At 42.8% G+C, this 24559-nt stretch overlaps 1 pseudogene; it reads right to left on the bottom strand.

Moving 5' to 3' along the window:
* Nucleotides 1–1656: 1656 nt before the first annotated feature.
* LOC100981650 (protein farnesyltransferase/geranylgeranyltransferase type-1 subunit alpha-like) lies at nucleotides 1657–2790 on the bottom strand (annotated as a pseudogene).
* Between the last annotated feature and the right edge of the window lie 21769 nt (nucleotides 2791–24559).

Below are 24559 nucleotides of genomic sequence, written 5' to 3'. Positions count from 1 at the left end.
CTTTACTATATCCTGGAGACCTTTCAATGTCAGTAATGGGTGCAGAATATACCAGAGGATGAGTGTGCTATAAAGTAACTAATGAGTTCCTTATTGGACATCTATGTTGTTTTTTAAATTTTTCTTTCTTTTTTTAACCTTTAGGCAATTCTGTAATGAACCACCTTCTGTATATATATACATATCTCTGAACAACAATGCCAGTATATCTGTGGCTGGATTCTTAGAAATGGAATTGCTGAGTCAAAGATTACATAATTTAACAACATGATAGGAATTGTCCTCAAACTGCCAAACTGTGCACAAAAGAGACTGTTCAACTTTACACTCCCATCAAGTGTTAGAGATTAGTTCAGTATTCAGAGAAGCCATAGAAGTTTTAAATAGGTGCCTCAGGAGCTACTGGGGAAAACAAGGGAGTAAGAAAAGGGCTGGTAGTCCACACAGCAATCTCCTTTCCTCTTCAGTGAGAGCACCTCTCCTTTGATCAACATTATTTATTGGGCTTAGTTTAAAATTCCTCTTGAGGAGAAGTTTCTGGGACTAAACATTTGAAAATATTTGAAATAAAAAAATTACCTGTTTTTAAGTGACAAAAAATATTAATTTATAAGTTACTTAGGAATGTTCTCAGGTGCAAGTAACAGATGACCCAAACACAGCAGATTGAATCAGCGATGGTACAATTTTCTCATGTAACATAAATGCAGCAGCTGCATTTGTTGGGTGGCTCAGTGGCCTTTTGGACTTTTCCTTCATGGTTGCAAGATGGCACTACTCCAACTCAAGCATCATGTTTGTATTCAAGACAGAAGGAAAGGGAGACGGTTTGTATCAGTCACTCTGGCCCTTTTATCAGAATTGCAAAAGTGCTCTTAGAAGCAGTCTGCTTCTCCCTAAGATCTTTGCTCAGATGTTATTGGGCAGAGCTTTTTTGTGTGTGTAGTGTCTAATGGTTGCAAGGGAGGTTGGGAAAAGTGATTCTTTTTTTTTCTGGCTTTTAATAGTGGAAGCAGGCAAAAGATTAGTTGGGTGTAGTTGTTGGGTAGCCGGTCATCATGCTCTGCCCATAAGTGCTCAGAATACTGAAGACTAAAGATGCAATGACAAACAAGATAGTCCTTGTTGTTTTTGTTTGTTTGTTTGTTTTTTGTTTTTAGATACAGCTATAATTTTATTACAAAACCGTTCTTTTGGCATTAGTTAGTTACAGTGATAGCAAGATAATGTGAGTGTGCAGACTGGCTCTGATGGAACCATTGTCTTCCCTGCTTACTGAACCAAACTTCAGCTACCTCATATCCATTACATACAAGTGACCTGCAGTTATTACTGCTACAAATCTTGACGCGTGTACCACTGAGGGAGGAGCTGATGCTAAGAGATTCGATTACATGTTGATAAGACTACAAAAGTTCCTTTATGGGACTTTTTCTTCCTCTTCCCATCCAATGACTTTGCTTTAGAACAATCACATTGCTTAGAGCTAGTCTGAGTAGCAGCAGCACCCAAGGAGCGTCATTTCTTGTTAAAAAGCAATACCTGTGTGATGCACTTTTATACCACAGGCAAAGGGAAGGATCACCCTCATTTTAAACTCCTGCAGAGTCCCTTAATAAAATATCAAAGCATTCCATCAAGTTCTTCTGGGTGGTGTTATTGCTGTACATTTGTTGGTGAGTCATTTTCTGTGCTGTGTTTGCTTTGAAAACATCTTCAAATATATCTCCAATATTCTTTTCTTATCATGTCCTTTTCTTTAGCTAGGATTTCACATAACCCTAATGCATTATTAAGAATGTCTTCCTTATTGACACACTGGTTTTCTAGCATGTCTTCATAGATACCCACAAGAAAGGCAATTAGGTAGGGGGAACTATGACTTGGTTGTAAATCAAGTAATTGATTTAACAGATTAGGATATTTGGAAAGACCACGATCCTGCAAAATTCCTTTCAAATAGTTCCATGAACTATTATGTGGTACTAGTTGAATCATTTCCAGAGTGTATTGGACTTCTGTCTCCAATACAGCACAATCATTGTAGCCAGTGGTGTTAGAAATAACAAAATATCTTTGGTTCCAGACAGAGTTATTTCTCACATCCTCTTTGAGAAATTGGTCCACATACTGCAGCTCATTATCCCAAAGTTTAAATTTCTGAATAACCCATTGTCGATGCTGCCAGGCATGATAATTCTTTGCATCCTGATTAAGAATATTATCAATAAATTCAGGCTCCTGAGATGGATCTCTTAGCCATTCCACTATTACTCGCCTATTGTGACAAACTAGATAGTTTTTGGGCTGCCCCTCAATTATTGCAGTGATGTAGTTCATTTCCTCATGTAGATCCTTCTGAATGACTTTAAGAGAACTCTCCGGAAATGTCACACTGTATAATTGTCTGCATTTAACTCAACAGCATCCCGGGTTAGCTTAAAAGCTCGTTCGCTTCTTTCTTCATGCTGCAGGACAGCTCGGAAGTAATCAAACATCTCTAAATTTGTCACTATAAATGATCTGGACCACGGGATTGGGGCCATCATTCTGCGGCACTGGATCTGTAGCAGCCCATTCTGCTCTGTCCCTGTACGGGACATAGGAGGGCGAATCCAGGCTCAGAAACCCGTCGTCCATGGGGGACTCCACGGCTTCCCCAGCCTCTGCTGCCATCTCTTCCTCGTGCTGCTCCTGGGGCAGCGGTGGGTGCAGCTGGGGCGGCGGCTGCTCCAGCTGCCGGGGCTCACCGCCTTGCGCAGCCTCCCCGACCCCCTCGGTGGCCGCCATCTCAAGATGATCCTTATTCTTAAGGTGTTAACAAACAGAAGTGCAAACAAACCAGTTTTATTGCATATTGGTGCAATAAAAACATTGTATGTCCCAATTAAAAATATGAAGAGGAGATACTAGAGACCCAAAGGAGAGAATGGTTAATTCTATCTCAAGTGGGGAGGGGTGGTAGGAGATCAAATAAGACTGTATCCAAAAAGTGACATTTAAACAGAGTCTTGGAAAATAAGTAGATGCTCAGCGGGTGAAACATATTCTAGGTAAAGGAATGGAGGTTCTGAGGCACAAATCCATGTGATGCATTCCAGGAGCTGCAAGCAGTTCATTATGACTGAGGAGGAGATTTGGAGCTAGATGATGACCCAGGAGACCTAATGAGAGATGAAGCTGGAAATTGATGCTGGGACCAAGTCACACAGAGGGCCTCCTGTGTTTCACAACAAGGACTCAGGAAACCCTCGTGATCTGGACAGTATCATTGAGATTGTATCACCTAAGCTGTCCATTGCAACCATGAAGTGGAAAGCATGTGAAAAAAAGTGTAAAGTACCTGAAACCTTTATTTGATTGCCCTTTCACCTGGGTGCAGCTACACTTTAACACCCGAGTAGCCTGCACACTTGCTAGCCCTATTGGGTAAATACTATTGAGTCTTTAATCAACTACTGAGTTGTATTTGCCACCAACTCCTAGGGAAAGTTACTGCGCTTCTCTGGGCCTCAATTTCATCATCTATAAAATAAAAATTTACCTTCATAGTATAGAATTTTACTTTTGTTTCCCCCCAAATGTTTTCAGATGCGTGATTCAGGAACATCAGTCTGGTATAATTAAAGGGAAAACAACATCAAGAAAGGCTTTTGAGTCAGAAAGACCTGGGTATGAATCCTGGCTCTCCATGTGTTAACAGAGTTACTATGTGACAACTGCTTGAACTGTGGTTTTCTCATATACAAAATAGGGATAATGCACCTATCAGTGCCTGAAGCATAGCTATTACCCAATAAGTAGCACCGTTTTTATATTGTTTTTAAAATTTACATCTACCCTATAAGGTAGGTGAAATAGGTCTAATGTTACCCTAAAGTTGAAGATCCAGAGGCTTGCAGGTATTAGTAATTTGACAAAAGAGCAGCCAGCTAGATAAGTGGTAGAACAGGGCACAAATCCAAATTCTTATTCTTTTCATAAACGGTGCAGCTTCTTTCCTCCAAGCGGTAGGATGGGATTCAGATCTCTGTGATGCCTGTCAAGTGAATGATTTTACAAACAAATTAGATAGCCCCACACCTGCCTTAAATCTGAGCTCAGGGAACAGAAAGGCCTGGGTTATCTCATGCTTTATAATCATTTCTGGATGTGTGACTGGGATACTCTAGCCGTGTCTAGCTTTAGCATGACTGTAACCTGCCAGGAGAGGGAGCTCATACTGACTCCATGCTAAGGTTACAGATACCCTGGAGACTTCAAGGGCTGCAGCACAGCGGGGGACAGGAAGGGTGGGGTTTTCCTTGTTACGGGTAACGACTACGCAGCTTTCTGGGAATGCATATTTTGGGAAAAACATTGACATTATTTAAAAAAAAAAAAGGTGAGATTATGACACAGAAAGAAATGACCTTTACCAGGAGGAAGTAGAAAGAAAAAAAAGAGGAAGTGACTAGAGCAAAGCAAGACAAAAGGAAATTTGGCTCAACAGGGTAGGTTTTGTTAATGCTGCACTTTTATTTAAATAGAAGGTAGACAAATGAAATATTTTTAGACTTGTACTGCAGGAACATAAGAATGGAATGAATGTTTTAAAAAATATTCTGAGAACAGAATTAGCATGTGTCCTCTTAATAATTATTTCCCTATTTTGCTTCAATAAATATTAACTTGCCATATGTCCAAACCCTGTGCTAGGCACTAAAGATATGGAAATGAACAAATGAGCTCTTGATCTCAATGAATGGTCAGTACAGCAGAACAGACTTACACACGAGCAGTAAATTACAGGAAAGCCTGCCACCTTCTATGCTCTGGTTGCTAGTAGAGGACAGAGGAGAAAGCTCTTATATCACCATGGGGGAAGGTCGAAGAATATTTACGATAATTACAGATAATTTTTTTGTGGGCACTTACCACCTGGCAGGCAGTCTGCCAAGTGCTTTATGTGGATTATGTCATTTGAGCCTCACAATAATGCAGGTGTTATTCTGTGATTTTCATTCTTTAGATGTGAAAATAGAGAAGAAACTTTTTCAAGATCATAAGTGGTGGAGAGAAGTTTTCCAAGGAGAAAACCTGGGCTAAGTATTAAAAACAACAACAATAAAATCAGACAGAACTGAAAGAGAAGAAGAATGGTGAAAAGGGGAAATGGGGGAGAATATTCTGTGCAGAAATAACAGTATGAAAGAGGCTGGTCAGCAAGTGACAGCAGATTGCAGTGGAAAAATCACAAGTTGTTCAATGTCACTGGAGTGTTCAATGCATGTGGGGGGATAGAAAGAATTGAAATTAGAATGATAGGCATGGGTCAGATCACAATGGCCTAGCCATGTCCTGGAAAAGAGTTTGAACTTTATTCTGAAACCACTGAAGCATGAAATAAGGACAACAAAATAATAAGAATAAGAATATTGTTATTGTGTAGGCTGAATAATGGTCCCCCAAAGATGGTTTCACATCCTGATATGGTTTGGGTGTTTGGTGCCTCCCAAAAACAGAGCCCCATACTTAGTTTAATGCCCTGCTGTTGCTCTCTTGAAATTTTTAATAATTACTTTACAAGGGGCCATCCTGCATTTTCATTTTGCACTGGGCCTCACAAATTATGTAGCCAGTATTGCCTAATTCTAACATTAATCCTGAAAAACAAAAAAGTTATACTCACTTTATAAACCAAGAGACTGAAAATCTCAGAGAAGGAGTATAATCCATTAATAAATGCCTTGAATCAGGTAAATTCTGCTACTTGCCAGTCAGGGCCCCTAGGACAAGCTTACTAATTCCTTCCAAGCCTCACTTTCTTCTTTTGCACAGTAATTACAATATCTGTCCTGCAGAGTGGTCATGAATATAACATATGTAAAGTACTGACACAGTGCTGGCAGATCAGAGGGACTCAGATGGTAGTTGCTATTGCTCAAAGTCCAAGACTTAGTAAGAGATGAAGAAGGATTTCATGCCTATAGTTTTCTTTTTTTTTTCTCTCGGACTTGTATTTTGGAAGATCATTCTGGCACAATGTGGGTTGATGAAATGTAAGACCAGAGGCAAGAAGACCAGTTCAGAAACTGTGGCAATGTCATAGACAATTTCTGGAAAGACTGTCCATCTCATGCCGTCTCTTTTTTCTTTGATATTTGCCTTTAATACATAGAAGTCATCCTCCAGAGCTGTGTCCCCATCACATGACTCAAACTTCCTAAACTTCTTAATCTTTGTTGGTCCCCAGATTTCCCTAGAAATTTGGAATTTTGATCCAAGAGATGCAGAGGCTAAGCATTGTTGGAACCAAGTCTATTCGTAGGAGACTCTCCAGAGAAGGCCCAGAGCAACCTGCTTGCTGCTGAGGTCCCCGGAGCCACTCTGAAACCTGCCTCTCCACACAATGATTTCTCAGTTTCTCCTTTCATTCCACACAAGTATACATCCAATAAATCTTCTTCCATTCCCTTCTGAAGCAACGAGTTGCAACCAATAGAACCCTAATACATGTAACAATGCTAGAGTTATTGGGAGAAATGGTTGAAACATTAATCAAATTCGTGTAATAGGTTTAGGGAGAAGAAGGTGCACATTTAGGAATATGTAGGTGCAGAAGAAAGAGTTTGGAGTGCCTTCCACATTTCTGGCTTCAGTGACTGGGTTGATGTTGCTACAGTTATACAGGTAGGGCATATGGGGAAAAAAAGGAGTGATCGGAGGGGAAGATACTGGACTCGAGGTGCCTAGAGGACATTCAAATGGAGATATACAGTTGGAAATTAGATATGTGCTTCTGGAATTCAAGAGCCTAGTCTAGGCTGGCAATACATATTTGGGAATTTTCAGCATTTAAATTGTCATTACCGCCATGGGGGTGAATGAGATTGCCCAGAGTATTAAGTTAAAAAAGAAGGATCCAATAATGAAATCCTATATTTAATACCGATGTATAAGAAGCAGGTAGAAGGAAAGAAATGCTGAAAGGAGGCTTAGAAGGAATGGCCAGGGAGGGAGAAGCAGAACCAGGAGAAGTACCAAATGAAAGGAGAACGTGGAAAAGGACATGATGTCTAAATCAGTTCAGCATCATTACCAGTGTCCTCTTCATCTACAGCTGAGGCTGCAGTCACGCTATCAAACATACCTCCTGAGCCTGCTCCCAGACCCAGGGAATTTTTTTTTTTTTTTTTTAAGACAGAGTCTCACTTTGTCGCCCAGGCTGGAGTGCAGTGGCGCGATCTTAGCTCACTGCAGCCCTCGCCTCCTGGGTTCAAGCGATTCTTGTGCCTCAGCCTCCTAAGTAGCGGGGATTATAGGTGCCTGACACCACGCCCAGGCTAATTTTTGTATTTCTAGTAGAGATGAGGTTTCACCATCTCGAACTCCTGACCTCGGGTTATCTCCCCTCCTTGGCTTCCCAAAGTATTGGGACTATAGGCGTGAGCCACTACGCCCTGCCCAAACCCAGGGAATTTCTTTAAGCTCCATCTTCTGCCTTTTGCTATGGCCCTAGATTCTCCCGCACTGCTTGGCTTTTTTGGATGGATGGCTTAGAGTAACAGCTGATGGCTGTTAAAATATTGTGAGTTCACCAACAATGAAAGAAATGCAAATCAAAACAGCCTAAGATTGTTAAGATTCAGGCCAGGTGTGGTGGCTCACACCTGTAATCCCAGCACTTTGGGAGGCCGAGGCAGGCAGATCACCTGAGACCAGGAGTTTGAGACCAACCTGGCCAACATGCTGAAACCTCATTTCTACTAAAAATACAAAAATTAGCTGGATGTGGTTGTGCATGCCTGTAATTCCCAGCTACTGGGGAGGTTGAGGCAGGATAATCACTTGAACCCAGGAGGAAGTGGTTGCAGTGAGCCAAGATCATGCCACTGCACTTGAGCCTGGGCAACAGAGTGAGATTCTGTCTCAAAATAAAAATAAAAAATAAGGTTCTATCATGTGCCTGTACCTGATATGGTTTGGCTCAGTCACCACCCAAATCTCATCTTGAATTGTAATAATCCCCATGTGTCAAGGACCGGGCCAGATGGAGATAACTGAATCATGGGGATGGTTTCCCCCATACTGTTCTCGTGGGAGAGAGTAAGTTTCATGAGATCTGATGGTTTTATAAATGGGCGTTCCCCTACACAAACTCTCTTACCTGCTACCATGTAAGACATGACTTTGCTTCTCCTTTGCCTTCTGCCGTGATTGTGAGGCCTCCCCAGCCATGTGGAACTGTGAGTCAATTAAACCTCTTTTCTTTATAAATTATCCAGTCTCAAGTATGTCTTTATTAGCAGTGTGAGAACAGACTAATACAGTAACTATATCATTAATATACACGAATAAAGCAACAAAGCCTTATGTTGGCAGAGGCTGTGGAGAGGAAGGCAAGTGCAAACTTTGCTGATAGCATTTTAGGTACAGTCAACTCTTCTGCAGACTAACCAGGGAAGCAGTACATGAGCTGTATGTGCCCTTTGTTCCACTTTGGAACATACCTCAAGGACACAAGCTAAAGGAAAAATGTAGTAAGCAGTGAAGATTCTAGTACCACTATTTATAATGGCACAAAATGAAAACAATCCAAGTCCTGAGCTTTAAAGTAATTTTAAAATAATATCCAACTAACTGATTTGGAACGCTGTGTAACCATTAAAAATGATAACCAAGTGAACATGGAAACATATCTATGAAATAATGTTAAGTGAAAAAAGCAAAGCACACTAAGCGTCAGTGAGGGCATAGGAAAGTGGGAACCCTCAATATATTGTTGGTGGGAATATAAAATGGTACAGCCACTTTCGAAAACACAACCTGGAAGTTCCTCAAAAAGTTAAACATAGAGTTATCGTTTGACAATGTCACTCCTAAGTATATGCCCAAGAGAAATGAAAACATGTCCACACAAAAACTTGTACACAAATATTCACAACAGCACTACTCATAATAGTCAAAAGGTAGAAACAACTCAGATGTCCATTGGCTGATAAAATGATAAGCAAAAGGTGCTATACTTACACAATGGAGTATTATTTGGCCATAAAAATGATAAAGTAGGTACATGCTTCAGCATGGATGAATCTTGAGAACATTATGCTAAGTGAAAGAAGGCAGTCACAAAAGACCACATGTTATATAAAACCATTTCTATGAGGGAGGATTCAGATGTGATAGTAAAAGGTACAGGGTTTCTTTTTGAGATGCTAAAAATGTCCTCAAATTGATGTGGTCATGGTTATACAACTCTGTGAATATACCAAAAACCACTGGATGTATACTTTAAGTGGGTGGATTGTATAGTATGTGAATTATATCCCAATAAAGCTATTACAAAAATTTTTTTAAATCATTAAATGGTATGTTTACAGTGGGTAAATTTTATGAAGAAATATATAACATACATACAAAAACTTCAATAAAGCATTTTTTTTTTTTTTTGACATGGAGTCTCACTCTGTCGCTTGGGCTGGAGTGCAGTGGCGCAATCTTGGCTCACTGCCAGCTCCGCCTCCCAGGTTCATGCCGTTCTCCTGCCTCAGCCTCCTGAGTAGCTGGGACTACAGGCGCCCACCACCATGCCTGGCTAATTTTTTGTATTTTTAGTAGAGACGGGGTTTCACTGTGTTAGCCAGGATGGTCTCGATCTCCTGACCTCGTGATCCACCCGCCTTGGCCTCCCAAAGTGCTGGGATTACAGGTGTGAGCCACCACGCCCGGCCAAGCTATTTTTTTAAAAAAAAAAAAAGAAAAGAAAAACACACTTGGGTGCAGTGGCTCACGCCTGTAATCCCAGCACTTTGGGAGGCCAAGGTGGGTGGATTACCTGAGGTCAGGAGTTAGAGACCAGCCTGACCAACATGGAGAAACCCCGTCTCTACTAAAAATACAAAAACAATTAGCCGGGTGTGGTGGTGCATGCCTGTAATCCCAGCTACTCGGGAGGCTGAGGCAGGAGCATTGCTTGAACCTGGGAGGTGGAGGTTGCAGTGAGCCAAGATTGTGCCATTGCATTCCAGCCTGAGCAACAAGAGCAAAACTCCATCTCAACCAAAAAAAAAAAAAAGGAAAGAAAAGCATAAACTAGTCACTGCTTTGTATGCATCTATATTTTTATAAAGTAACAAAGGCTGGAAGATACTGGGATTCTTCCAGTCTGGTATAACAGAAAGACACCAGATCTGCAATCTAAAGGCCTGGTTCCATTCCTCCTCATCCTGTTATTTTCTAACCATGTGACCTTGTTTGAGCCTTAGTTCTTTCATTTATAAAATACAGGTATTAGTTCCTACCTCACATGGTTATTTTGAGGCATAAATATTTAGTGGGTTCATTTTCTTGCCCTTCAGAGTAGCTTAAGCAGGAGGTTAAAACAAGGTGGCAATAAAAGCACAATAACATATGTGAAAGGGATTTGAAAGTGAAATCTCCTATGAAAGAATAAGATAGTCTAGATCCTGATTATGCTTTTAGAAAATAGCATCAGCATAGCCTCAGCCTCAAAAAAAAAGGACCATCCTTTTGCCTGAGTGCTTTGAAAAATGCCTTTATAACTGGCCACGTGAAAATTAAGAAAAGCTTTCCACATTCTGAAAATGTACACTAGTTTTAAAGGAAATTTGGGGGTGACACAAAGGAGCTAAGGTGTGTTAATGCCAAGTTACCATAGCAACATGCATGGCTGCTCTATCCTTCCCAATCCTGGGCCTACCCCCAGATGGGACGATGAGCCTAGTAAACACCAGAACTACGCCATTCTACATGAAATTATCTTCTCCATATGCAGACAGGGGAGGCATTCATGCTTTCCCACAAATAACATTTGAAGGGAGAAGCCCTAAATGTTTACAAAACAATCTCTTCTCCTTTCTCCAGAATCAGAATCAAGATCCTGTACACCCATTGCAATGCCTGGCATGTAGTAAGTATTCAACATATAGCTGTTGAATGAAAGAATGGTCAGAATTTACCTAGAAGTCCAAGGTTGGAATAGAACACCATTGTTTATTAGGAAGAAGAGACTATTAAATTATAGGCCAGGAATTTCGGAAAGGAGATTTAAATTCATACTCCACATAATTTGGTGTCTGTTCCAAGCCACACAGCATTTTCACATCTGTATCTTCCCTGTTTATTAAATTTCTTCAGCCCATAGCTAATTCCTCTCAAATATCATACTTGTTATTCAGAACGGACACAATGCGATTTTACCAGTGTTATTCAACCTGTTACAAGGCACACATTTTCAAAGGCTGTGCAGGAACAGTATGTGAAAATGGCTTCATGAATGTGCTGTCCTCCACCCTTCCAAGTTCTTGGCTTGATCTTGCTAGAGAATGGAGCCTAAGCGGGCCTGCATCTGGGTAAATTGTTTCCTCCTTGAAAAGGGCAGAGGCAAACGTCAGTAATGCCAAGAGGGCTGTTTTTGAAATCATTCTTGTGGGATTGGAAAGCCTCTCTCGACTAAGAAGCCAGGCTCTCAGTCCCACCATGGAGTCAGGCTTTGAAAGTAGCTCATATCTGCTTCCCCCATATAGTCTCACATTTTTGGCAGAACCTCTGGGTTCTTTCTCTCTTGGAGGACATTTCCTTCTTGTAATCTCCTCACTCTTTGTATGAAACCCCTGAGGTCAAAGGGGAAGGAGAGTAAGGTCTCTTCTTCATCACCAGATTTTCAAAGAACTGTTTCAAACCAACAGCAATAACAGCACCTGCCAACTGCCAATCGTTGGCACTTTGCAAACATTATCTCAGTTAATCTTCAAAAGTCCTTGGAATACTTGGAAAGCAAGTATTTTTTATTCCCATTTTATCTTTGAGGAAATCAAGGCTCAGAGAGATTTTAGTCAGTGGCTGAGCCATTATTTAAACTCAGGTCTAGCTGGCCGTGGTGGCTCATGCCTGTAATTCCAACATTGGAAGGTTAAAATGGGAGGATCGCTTGAGCCTAGGAGTTTGAGATGAGCCTGAGAAGCATAGCAAGACTATGTCTACAAAAAATAAAAAAGTAGCAGGGTATGGTGGCATGTGCCTATAGTCTTAGCTTCTCTGGAAGCTGAGGTGGGAGTACTGCTTGAGCCCAGGAGTTTAAGGTTACAGTGAGCTATGATTGCACCACTGTACTCCAGCCTGGGTGACAGAGTAAGACCACCATATCTAAAAAACAAGCAAACAAACAAACTCAGGTCCGAGTATATGCTTTCATCTAAAATAGCTAAAAACAACAAAAGCAGCAATAACTTTTGCCAACATCACTCTGCACTAGAGAGTTTGGGGAGAGCCAAGGAAGAAAATCCTGGCTTGAACAATACCCTCACATTGCTTAGACCTTAATCATACTAATTTTAGACCTTAATTGTAGTAGCATATGTGTTGTGCTTGGTGGCAGTAGGAAAGGACTGAGCAGGAAATACCGGACCCAGATTCCGGCTGGTTAGAAAGAGTAACAGATACCAGAGGTGGCTCTGCTTCTAATGCTCTTTCATTTCTCTCTCTTTCCGTCCTTCAAGACCCATCTCTGTGAAAACTTTCCTGACCACCCACATGATCCCCAGCATTAATCCTTTATTTTGTGCTCCCGTTGAATTTTGTTACATCTCAGTTATAGCCCTTTCTTATCATATTTTATTTTAATATACATTTCCTAACTGGCTAGAGCACCTTGAGGCCAGTACCAGTGTCAAAGTCCTCTTTGTACCCAGCACCTTGAACACTTCCTGGTTAATAAAGCCTCAAGTCAATGTTGCTACCCAATAAATCATGACCTTCTCTTTATCTTGGTTTTTCAATTTTGAACCAGTATCCTCACTTTCCCTACATTCTGACTTGGATGGAACTTACATTCTTCTTGGCTGCCCAGCGTCTGAGCCCCCTTCCTGTGTCTGGGGAAACTGCCATTGCATGAGACATGCTGGGAGGTAGAATGTGTCTTCCCCTGATGGAAGCTGGAAAACAGGCCAGACGGTTGGCCTCCTGGGTCCCTGGCAGCTGGCGCACAAGCATATGACCTAATCTTGGCCCCCCTGATATTACTGCCTGAGACTCTAAGTTTGAAGCAAATGACCCAAGAAACTGGGACGGTTTAGAATTTGTGCTGGTGGCAGCACTGGTGTCCACTGCTCAGTGGGAGAGGAAGCAGCATTTTCACCAGGATGTTTCTGAGGTGTGGTCTTCCCCATGGTTCTTTTTCAGTTCCTGTCCATTTTCCTAGCTTGATTCTCTAGACTGCTTATCAATTCTGTGATCATCCTGCTATCTCTCTAATAAACTCTTTTTTTGACTAAGATAGTCAGAGTTAGCGCCTGTTACAACAAAGAGCCCTGACTGATGGACTTGGTGGCCTCACAGTACATGGTCCTGGGTCCTGGGAAACCAAAGGCCCACTTCTTCCTGAATCAAAATCAAGGCAGAGATACAGAATTACTCCTTAGTTTGCCATACTTTTAACTTTTCACATTCATTATTACATTTCATCGTCACAACTCTAACAGTAGGCAAGTGGGGTGGGTAATAAAATGAGGTTTTAAAATGAGAAAAGTGAAGCTCAATTAGTCTAGATGGCTTCCCTGAGGTCCCCAAACTGACGGCAGAACTCAAACTACAACCCAAATCTTCTGATTCCCAGCCAAAGGCTCTTTATAGGTAAATAACACTGAATTAGTTATGTTTTGACTTTTAAAACATTCATCCAAAAATATTCATTAAGTATCCATTATGTGTCAATCATTGATGAGGACAACAGACTCCCTCTATTCTAGGCTCAATACTATGGTTTCTGAAAAGTACTGTAAGTATCAGTATAAATATGTATATTAATAATACTCTACATTTGGGAAAGAGTATAATACTGTTGTTAAACCTAAGACAGGCTGCTTGGGACCAAGCCCTTGCTCCCCTCCTCACTGTTTGTGCATAGCACATGCTGTCAATGTTCTGCCCATAACCTCTCAGCCCTCCCCTGTGCACCCTGAAGTCTGCTTACTGAGAACCCTTGTGACTCACTGCCTGAAGAGCACGCTGGGCCCCTGTGCAAGGGAAACTGGGATTTCCAGAGTTAATATCTGAGAAATAGTCCTCAAACAGTGACAGATGGAGATTTGGAGAGAAACACCCCAGCTTCCTTGCCTCTTGGGGGAAATACTTCAGAGGCATATTCCTCACTGTCTTCCCACATTTCCCAGTGGGATTGAGCTCCAGGTACCCTCAGTGGTAACGTCTTTGATAGCACACACCTTATCGGCTCCTTCTCTTCTGCACCTCGCTTCCCCACTTTCTGACTGGGGTTTCCTAGGATCGTCCCCCAAATAAACTACCTTTGCTTGAATCCTTTTCTCAATGTCCACTTCTGAGAGAACCCAAACCAAGACACCATGAGACCTTGGGACTATGACTCAATAAGGCCCTGTAAAATGAAGATTATATTTCCTGCCTCATAGAGAGACACATTCATGACACAAAGTAGCCTAGCTCCTGGTTTCACATAATCAACACTCCCTGTTCACCATTGTTGTGTCTGTAGCACTGTTTGTTTTCAGAGCGCTTGCCCACATGTCTTCCTTCTCAATCAGAGGAGTTTCATCTCTTACCACCCCACCACACCTGCCTGGCTCCATGCCAGATGCAGTTCTTTACTTCAGCCCTGCCCTCCCTTTTACATGTGTCTGAGATGACCATATTCCTTCACATATTTGTGACTCAGCACATGGTGCTCTCCTTGCCTGGGTATACTTCCCCCCCACCACATTTATCTCCTGCCTATCAAGTTCCCGCCCCAGGTTGACCTCCTCTAGGAAGCTTTCCCCCATTCTCTTCCCTTCCTCTTCTCTTCTATCCTCACCGTGCATGCCCACACACCCACACACTGGGGCATTCAAGGAGGGCACCTCACCCAGGCGTGCTCTCTCCATCACTGCATATCACCTAGAACTGTAGTTATTGGGCTTTCCTACCTGCCTGCTTTGCTAGACTGTGAACATCTGTCTAGCAGGGACTGTATCTTTTATTTCTATATTGCTGGTGCATAGCCTAGTGCCCATCTCAAAAAATGTGAAATTTTTCAGTTGAGGAAACAGAGGCTTAAAAGTTTAATTGACTCCATTAGAGTTCATACAATTAATACATGGCAGAACAAGAACTCAAAACTGATTCCGTGGCTTCAAAGTTGAACATTTTTCCTACAATATCATAGCTGTGAGGATTTTTGTGCTAGAGATGCACTGCATATCCTTCCCAACATCACATCTCTTCTTAGAAAATAAACTCCATCCACAGCCTTGGAAGAAGGGCAGTTTTCCATTCAAAATGACCCAGTCTCCAGCTATAGCCGACTGGCTAGGAGTGGACATCTGACCAAAGAGAGAGCCAAGTCAGACCATCTCTCCTGAGAATCTAGAGAGATAGGATCAGTTGGCTACAGGCACTGGACCTATATGGTGGCAGAGAATAAGGGCAACAGAGGGTGACATTTTGGGACTTCCATTTTGGGTCATGTCATCTGATGAGCTGTGAGAGTTGATCTACCATGAGAAGTATAGACAGAACACGATGATGATGATGATGATGAGAGATACAGAAACAGGGAGACCATCTTCTTCCATTTCCAGTCCTTCATGAGGTTGGGTTCTGTGAGATATACTTAATCCTTCATAAATACATTTCCTGTCTCTTAAGCTAACTCAGTTTTTTCTCTGTCTTTGAACCAGATACAAACAAGATAGCCTGTTCTCTGCAACAGAGACAAACCCTGAAGGAGCTGAAGGCTGTCTGCTGACCATATGTCCCCTGACAGAATAGCAAGTCCTTCCTAGAAGGGGAATCTAGCCAATGGGTCTCCTTGTCTATGACACCAGGTGAGGGGTATGCCATGATTATGGTTAGAGCAACCCAGATAGTCACTAATGTGTTCACCTGAGGTCAGCAAATTCATGCTTTGCCACCTAAGAGTCTGTTTTTGAAAATAAAAATTTAATTTCATCTTTTAAAAATTAGTTATGCATTAACATTACAGATTAAAATACACCTAAAGAGCAAATGAAAGATTTAATTATAAGCACGGTGATTTTAGTATTTACACAATTTGGCACCTATCTCTATACCTCTTATGATTATCTAGTGTATGTAATATAGTCTGGGTTCTTCTATACATCTCCCTTCAGCCATGAATGCAACACACAGTTATAACTATATGTGAGCCTGTTAAAGGGTAAGTCAGATCATGTCACATCTCCAACCATAAGGTGCCACATGATCTCGCCATCTGTTGTGTAACTTCTCTGATCCAATCTCCTATGACTTCCTCCCATGCGACATTGGCCTCCATCTTCCTTCAACATGCCAGGCACATACCTGTTTCATGGCTGGATTAGTTTTCTAGGGCTGCCATTGCAAAGTACCAAAAACTGAGTGGCTCAAAACAACAGAAATTTACTGTCTCACAGTTCCGGAGGTGAGAAGTGTTAACCAGGGCCATGCTCCCACTAAAACCTGTAGGAGAGAACTCTTGCCTGCCTCTTCTGAGATTCTGGCCATGGCTGTCAACTCTAGGCATTCCTTGGCTTGCAGTTGCATCCCTTAAATCTCTCTTTTGTCATCACATAGCATATTCCCTGTGTCTCTCTGTCTCTGTGTCCTCTCATAAAAACACCAGTCATATTGGATTAGGTCCCACCCTAATGACCACATCTTCACTTGATCTGCAAAGACCCTGTCTTCAAATAAGGTCACATTTCACAGGTACCAGGGCTTAGGACTTCAACATATCTTTTGGCAACGGGAAATAATTCAACCCACAACAATGGCCTTTACAGTTATTTCTCTGCTTAGAATGCTTTTTCTTCAGATGTCTACACTGTTCACCTTCTCTTGTGCTTCCGGTCTTTACTCAAATGTTACTTACTTGGCAAGGCCTTCCTTAGCCACCTTATCTGAAATCACAACATCTGTTCCCCAGCATTTGCTAGTCCCCTTCCCTGCTTTATTTTTCTCTTTACCACTTGTAATTAGCATATTGTATGTTGTATTTCACGTATTCATATTGTCTCTTGTCTGTCTCCCCTGGTAGCATGAAAACTCCAGGAAAGCAGGGATTTTTGTGATTTTTGTTCATGGCTATGTTGCCAGCATGTACAACCAAGCCTGGCACAAAGGATACTTGTTGAACGTATACAAGAATCTCCATGTCCAAAGCCCTATATTTAGAGCTCTAAGACTTTTGCAGCTTCACCAAGAGTCAGATCTTCTCCTACAGCCACAAGATTTAACTTCCTAACAGGAAGCCAGATGTCGTAGTTCCCCACACAGAGGAGTTAGAAGGAAAAACTTATCTCAGCCCCAAAGGTCTGGTTGTTGGAACTCCAGTCCACCAAGTATATTTGAAGGAAAAACAAGGCAGTGTCTCCCCTATCTGGTCTTTTGCTTAATTTATGAAACAAAACAGAAGGGCCTGGTGCGGTGGCTCACGCCTGTAATCCCAACATTTTGAGAGGTCGAGGCAGGCGGATCACCTGAGGCCAGGAGTTTGAGACCAGCCTGCCCAACGTGGTGAAACCCCGTCTCTACTAAAAATACAAAAATTAGCCAGGCGTGGTGGTGGGTCTGTAATCCCAGCTACCCGGGAGGCTGAGGCATGAGAATCCTTTGAACCCAGGAGGCAGAGGTTGCAGTGAGCTGAGATCGTGCCACTGCACTCCAGCCTGGGCGACAGAGCGAGACTCTGTCTCAAAAAAATAAAAAACAAAAACAAAAACAAAAAACAGAATCAAAGGGATTAGGGCTAGGGAATCTCTGTTTGCCAAAATAGTCTTTCCCAGTCATAACCTTTCTGTCTACCTGATGAGTTTTCCGTCTTTGCCAGGCTTCCTTCTCTCTCCTCTGATGTAGAATATGGTTTTGCGAGGTCCAGTATTATGAAGACCTTTATGTGCAGCGGCTCCTCCAGCAACTGGCACTCATCCAGCTACATCAGAGTTCTAACGGGACTCTGGGGTTGTAAAACTTTCAGCTTGTGGTCTTGTGATGGTTATTTTGTGTCAACCTGGCTGAGCTGCAATGCCCGGATATTGGTCAAACATTATTCTGGATGTTTCTGTGAAAGTGTTTTAGATGAAATTAACATTTAATTTATTGGACTTTGAGGAAACCAGATTGCCCTTCATAATGTGGGTGTGCCTTATCCAATCAGTTGAAGGCCTAACTGGAACAAAAGACTCACCTCCTCTGAGCAAGAGGAAATTCTTTCAGCAGGCGGCCTTCAGCCTTGAACTGCAACATTGATTCTTTCTGGGTTCTGCAGACTGCTCGCCTGCCTTGCAGATTTTGGACTTGCCATCTGCTATGGTTTGGATATGGTTGGTTGTCTCCACCAAAGCTTATGCTGAATTTGATCCTCAGTGTGCTGGTGTTGGGAGGTGGGGACTAGTGGAAGGTATTTGGATTATGGGGACAAGGCTCATGAATGGCTTTGTGATGTTCTCAAGTTAGTCCGTTCTCGCTGTCAGGCAACTGAACTGGTTCTCATAGCAATGATTAGTTCCTGTGAAAGTGGGTTGCTATAATGCCAGGATGCTCCCCTGGCTTCCCCTGTTTGCATGTGTCTGCTTCCGGCTTGACCTTCTCCAACATGTTGTGATGCTGCATGAAAGCCCTCGCCAGAAGCCAAGGCCATGCCTTTGAATTTCTTATCCTGCAGAAGTGTGAGCCAAATAAACCTCTTTTCTTTACAGATTACCCAGTCTCAGATTTCCTTTTTTTTCTTTTTTTTTTTTAAGTACAGAATACACGCTGGATCAAATATTCTTTTGAAGCAACAGAAAACAGACTAAGACATCATCCTCTATAATTGCATGAGTCAATTCTTTAACATCTCTTTAGTGCTCTTTTTACACACACACATACATGAATCCTGTTGGTTCCATTTTTCTGGAGAACCCTGACTAATACAAATTTTATCAGCATTTTTCACAGAAATATTTATTTTAAACAACAGTGGAACAGAATTTCATGATGTTTTCTGACCAAGGTTGATACAATCTGCTTCCACTGAAAAAGCAAAACCCAGGCAGCATGTTTCCCCTGGTTCTGGGGCTCCAGTCATAAAACTGAGAGCTTTTTAGAGAGTGGGGTTTACAAAGGATACAGAGGATAGAGTTCCAGAGGATGAAGAAACTCTTGTTTATTACTTACAGACCATGCTTAGTCCCAGAAAAGACAGCATAGAAAAATGTTTACTTCCTCCAATAATCAAGAAGCCAAGAAAGATTTACTGAGTTGTGACAGAAGGGAAGGAAGAGAATGACTTCCTTGGCCTCCTGAATAACTTCAGTTCAGGAATTTTTTTTTTTTTTTTGAGACGGAGTTTCACTCTTGTTGCCCAGGCTAGAGTGCAATGGTGCAATCTTGGCTCACCACTACCTCCATCTCCCAGGTTGAAGCGATTCTTCTGCCTCAGCCTCCTGAGTAGCTGGGATTACAGGCATGCGCCACCACACCTGGCTAATTTTTGTATTTTTAGTGGAGATGGGTTTGTCAGGCTAGCCTCGAACTCCTGACCTCAGGTAATCCACCTGCCTCGGACTCCCAAAGTGCTGGGATTACAGGCATGAGCCACCACGCCCGGCCAGATCAGGATCTTAATTGAAAAGTAGAACTATTTTCTTTATCTGGTTTTGCCATGGACTAGTTGTGTGATCTAGTGAGACACTTCCTTTCTCTGGGCCTTCATTTTCTCACTGCTAAAATGAAGCATTTGAATTAGACAGTGTCTTTAGTCTCTTTCAACCACACCAGCCTATGTTGCCCTAATCTTTTTTTTTTTCTTTTTTTTTTTTTTTGAGATGGAGTCTTGCTCTGTCACCCAGGCTGGAGTGAAGTGGCACAATCTCGGCTCACTGCAACCTCCACCTCCCAGGTTCAAGCGATTCTCCTGCCTCAGCCTCCCGAGTAGCTGGGACTACCAGCACCTGCCACCATGCCTGGCTAATTTTTGTATTTTTAGTAGAGACAGGATTTCATCATGTTAGCCAGGCTGGTCTCGAACTCCTGACCTCAAGTGATCTGCCTACAGTGCAACATAGTGGGGTAAAAAGTTATTTAAACCAACTCTGTGCCCCTGAGGGTCTGACCATTTTGTCAGGGAGACAGGAAATGTTGTATTCTGTTTAAATACAGCAGAAAGGATCCTCTGCAGAGCCTGGTCAGTGGTACTTATAGTCTAAGTCTCACAGGTTCCAAGGTTTGTGGGTAGATCTGAGAAACAGAGGGCCAGCTGAGAGAACTCTTGTCTTCCCAACTCTTTCACTCCATCACCCTGAGACTTTCTCTCTCTCTGTCTAGAGTTGACCAAAAAGTGCAGCATCATCTTTGGTTGTCCTGTGTACCCCCTAGAGCCACAGGGAGGTAAAAAATAAACTGCTCTCTGCTCTTCTTTCCTGCCCCAGATTCTCTAGTCAAGTCAGACTTCTCCCAGCTCAAGTGGAGAATTACTCTGTATCAGCTGACTCCCTGAAAGTCAGCTGACTAAATGGTGTTCTATCCTCATTTTAAAGCAGCCTAGAAAAAATTGAGTTTATGGAGAATCTCTCTGAGTCAGTGCTCAGAAAAACCTCTACATGTCAGTCTATTTAATTTTGTTTTTTGTTTTGTTTTGTTTTTGTTTGTTTGTTTCTTTGAGACGGCATCTCCCTCTGCCACCCAGGCTGGAGTGCAGTGGCACGATCTTGGCTCACTGCAACCTCTGCTTCCCGGGTTCAAGCGATTCTCCTGCCTCAGCCTTCTAAGTAGCTGGGATTACAGGTGCCTCCCACCATGCCTGGCTAATTTTTGTATTTTTAGTAGAGATGGGGTTTCACCATGTTGGCCATTGTTTGCCAGTCTGGTCTTGAACTCCTGACCTCAGGTGATCCACCTGCCTTGGCCTCCCAAAGTGCTGGGATTACAGGCATGAGCCACTGTGCCTAGCCATTCTATTTGATTTTATGAAGACTTTCAGCTTTTAGATCAGAGGAGCTGCCTCCCCATTCTGAAAAAAAAGGTGAATGTGGCTTTGGACCAGGAGACAGGCTGACTTGTCTCTGGTTCCAGTTGCATCACTTAGGGACACTGGATGTTTGGCATGTAATTTCTGCTCTCTGAGCTTTGGTCATCTCCTCTGTAAAGAGAGGACTGTAACAACAGTGCAACACTCACTACCCGCCCTCCACGCACCCCACCCTCCACCTCAGGGTTGTTCTGAGAATTAAATGAGATCATCTATGTGATGATATTCTACACTACGCAAATGTAAATTCCCTTTATCAGATTTCAGATTTGATGAGTCATTTCAGACATTAGTTCTTGACATATTTCCTTCACTTAACCCCACCACTAATTATCTCTTCTTTTTTCCTTTTCTTATTTCCTGTAGAAATTATAAAATTGGTCCTCTGCATACCTCTTGATGAAGTCTACCCCTATACCTTATCTAACATCTTTCTGGCTCCATTCCCCATTCCCACTTAGATCTGCCAGGTCTCACTCCCTCATTGTGTCAGTAATTATTCAGAAAGTCTTCTCCCAGCCCACACTATCACCATGCACAGCTGCATATCTGACAGTGACATACTTCATGTTCGATCTAGTTGTAGTCATGTATAGAAACCCAAATAATGATGGAATGAGAGTTAAGTCATGTGTTCCAGAATTAGCATTATCATTGATTATCTAGTGGGCTTCAGGCCATTCAGTTAAACAAACATCTATTCAGGTCAGGGGGTGGAGGAGATGTTCCCTGCTGTGCAGAAACTCAAAATTTTTAAGTCACACAGATTTGTAAACCTCCAATTATGAATAATGAAGTGGTATACACATACAAAAATATTATTGGCACATTGGGGAAGGAACAATTTGATGTGCCTTTGAAGGCTGTAGAAAGCACCACTGCAGAGAGGAGGTGACATCTGAGCTTGGCCTTGAATGATGGATGTCTAAGATTTTAAAGTCCAAGAAGGAGACCAGGTTGAAGGAGGAACATTAACAGATGAACAGAATAGCTAGATGAAGGAATGGCAAGAGTTCGGTGTGACTGGAGCACAGAATGCACAGTGGGGAGAATAGAAGATAAGGCTAGAAGGAACACTGGGCTGAAGTCATGTAGGATCTAATGTGCCAGGTTCATATATCTGGGCTTTGTTCTATCCAGCCCTTCCCAACCAGGATTCCACCAGAAAAATTAAGCCCTGATGACTTAAGACATCTATCATACAAATAATTTTCTCTCCCCTGTACACCTAGAATGGTATTAACTATGTACCATCCTGGAAAGACCTGAAATAGTCACTCAGATAATTTTCTGGAGGGCTTGGTTCTCACATGGAAGCCCAGGAGAGAAAGCCTGCTAGGCAGTGCAAGCCATCCAACATTTATAGTGACATCTTCACGTCATAGAAACACTGCTTGGGTGGCAATGAGAAGAGTGCTTTAGAAATAGTACAGGCAGAGGATAAGTGGTTTACTAAACTGCTGTTGCAATAATTCAGGTGGGTGACAGCCAGGGCTCAGGGTGGTGACAGTAGAAATGGAGGTAAAGGACACCTTAGAGACATTTGGGAGGCAGAATAGATGGTGTTCTTTAGTGCTGTCTTCCCCAGCTCTTTGGCTATGATATGAAATCACCAGCTCCCTCCAGCTTCAGGCTGGAACCTTCCTAAAGAGGGCAAGAAGTGGCTGGGTGCAGTGACACATGCTTGTAATCCCAGCACTTTGGGAGGCCAAGGTAGGCAAATCACTTGAGGTCAGGAGTTCGAGACCAGCCTGGCCAACATGGTGAAACCCTGTCTGTATCAAAAATACAAAAATTAGCCGGGTATGGTAGCATACGTCTATAGTCCTAACTACCTGGGAGGCTGAAGCAGGAGAATCGCTTGAACCAAGGAGGCAGAGGTTGTGGTGAGCCAAGATCATGCCACTGCTCTCCAGTCTGGGCGACAGAGCTAGACTCCATTTCAAAAAAAAAAAAAGGGGGCAGAAGTGCACCAGCCACAACTCAGCATGGGGGTGGGGTGTGCTGCCACTGCTCTGGACTTTATCACATCTCTGGTGAACTCTGCACACCCTGATAGCCTCAAGTTGTGACTTTTCTTCACACCCCCTCACCCTCCTGGGCATGTTGGTCCAGTCTTCACAACTGACCTTCAGCCTCATTCTTCTCCCCAGCCACACATTTCAAAAGTGCTACCCTGAACTCCACACTGCCTGGCTGGGTTCCTGACGCTTTGCTTCCCTAACCCAACTCATTCTTCCAAGGAGCTGGATCCACTCCCTGTGCTCCACCCCAGCCCTAGGAGTCCTACAGCTGATGCAGCATTGCCAGCTCCAGTCCTGCTCATTCCCAGCTTCCTCCCTATGGGCCATGTGGCTGAGGTCTTATCATGCCTTATAACTAAACTGACCGGAATTTAGGCACGTCATCACCAAGCCTCATCTGGGGCCTGTTTTCTCATTTGTAATGTGCGGGGATTGTACTAGGTGACTTCTAAAGGATCTCCCTTCCAACACTAACATCCTGTGTTTCTAAGTAGGCCAACTGTAAAAGAAGTCTGCATTGGCACAGAACAATTGAGGCGGGGAGCAAGTGAGTCAGACTCAGCAGAAATGTCAAGCTCACTGTGGAGCCAGGAGATCAGAGTGCAGCATGCCACTGGGCAGACAGGAGCCAGGGCCTCGAGCCAGAGATTAGCCTACCCAGACAGCTGTGCGGACAAGATGACGGACGCCATGGCTTGCTTATTAGTCACATTGGTGTTCAAGGAATTAACCACTTCATTTTGTGCCCTCCAAAGGATAACATTCATTTATGACCTAAAGCTATTTAGCAGGGAGTTTGTAATTCTACCTTTCTCACAGTTACTGCTGGTGATTTAGGATTCAATATTATCCCATTATTATTTTGTCCATTTGCTTGAAATTGCCATCCAATGGGCATTCACTGACCATCTAGTTTTACTCTCAAGACTTCCTAAGTCCCTCTCAGATGCCTCTCAGTGTGTGTGAAAGAAAGGGCACAGACCTTTGGAGACCTATATTTGAACCCCACAGCTACTTACTAGTCATGTGGTTCTGGAAAAGTTAATCTCTGAAGAGTGTGTGTGTGTGTGTGTGTGTGTGTGTGTGTGAGAGAGAGAGAGAGAGAGAGACAGAGTCTTGCTCTGTCACCCAGGCTGGAGTGCAGTGGCATGATCATGGCTCACTGCATCCTTCGCCTCCCTGGTTCAAGCAATTCTCCTGCCTCAGCCTCCCGAATAGCTGGGACTACAGGCGCGTGCCACCATGCCCAGCTAATTTTTGTATTCTTATTAGAGACAGGGTTTCACCATGTTGGCCAGACTGGTCTTAAACTCCTGACCTCAGGTGATCCACCCACCTTGGCCTCCCAAAGTGTTGGGATTATAGGCATGAGCCACCGCACCTGACTAATCTCTGAACTTTTGATTCCCCATGTGTGAAATGGGATAATAATAATACCTGCCTTGCAGATTTGTAGCCCAGGTTAAAGTGTCTACTATACGGAAGGTTCTCAGTAAAGAAGTTCTCCTTTACA

This window comes from Pan paniscus, chromosome 9 (assembly GCF_029289425.2).
Source record: "Pan paniscus chromosome 9, NHGRI_mPanPan1-v2.0_pri, whole genome shotgun sequence".
NCBI lineage: Eukaryota > Metazoa > Chordata > Mammalia > Primates > Hominidae > Pan > Pan paniscus.
The sequence above is the reverse complement of the archived record's forward strand: the minus strand, read 5'-3'. Positions and strand labels throughout refer to the sequence as shown.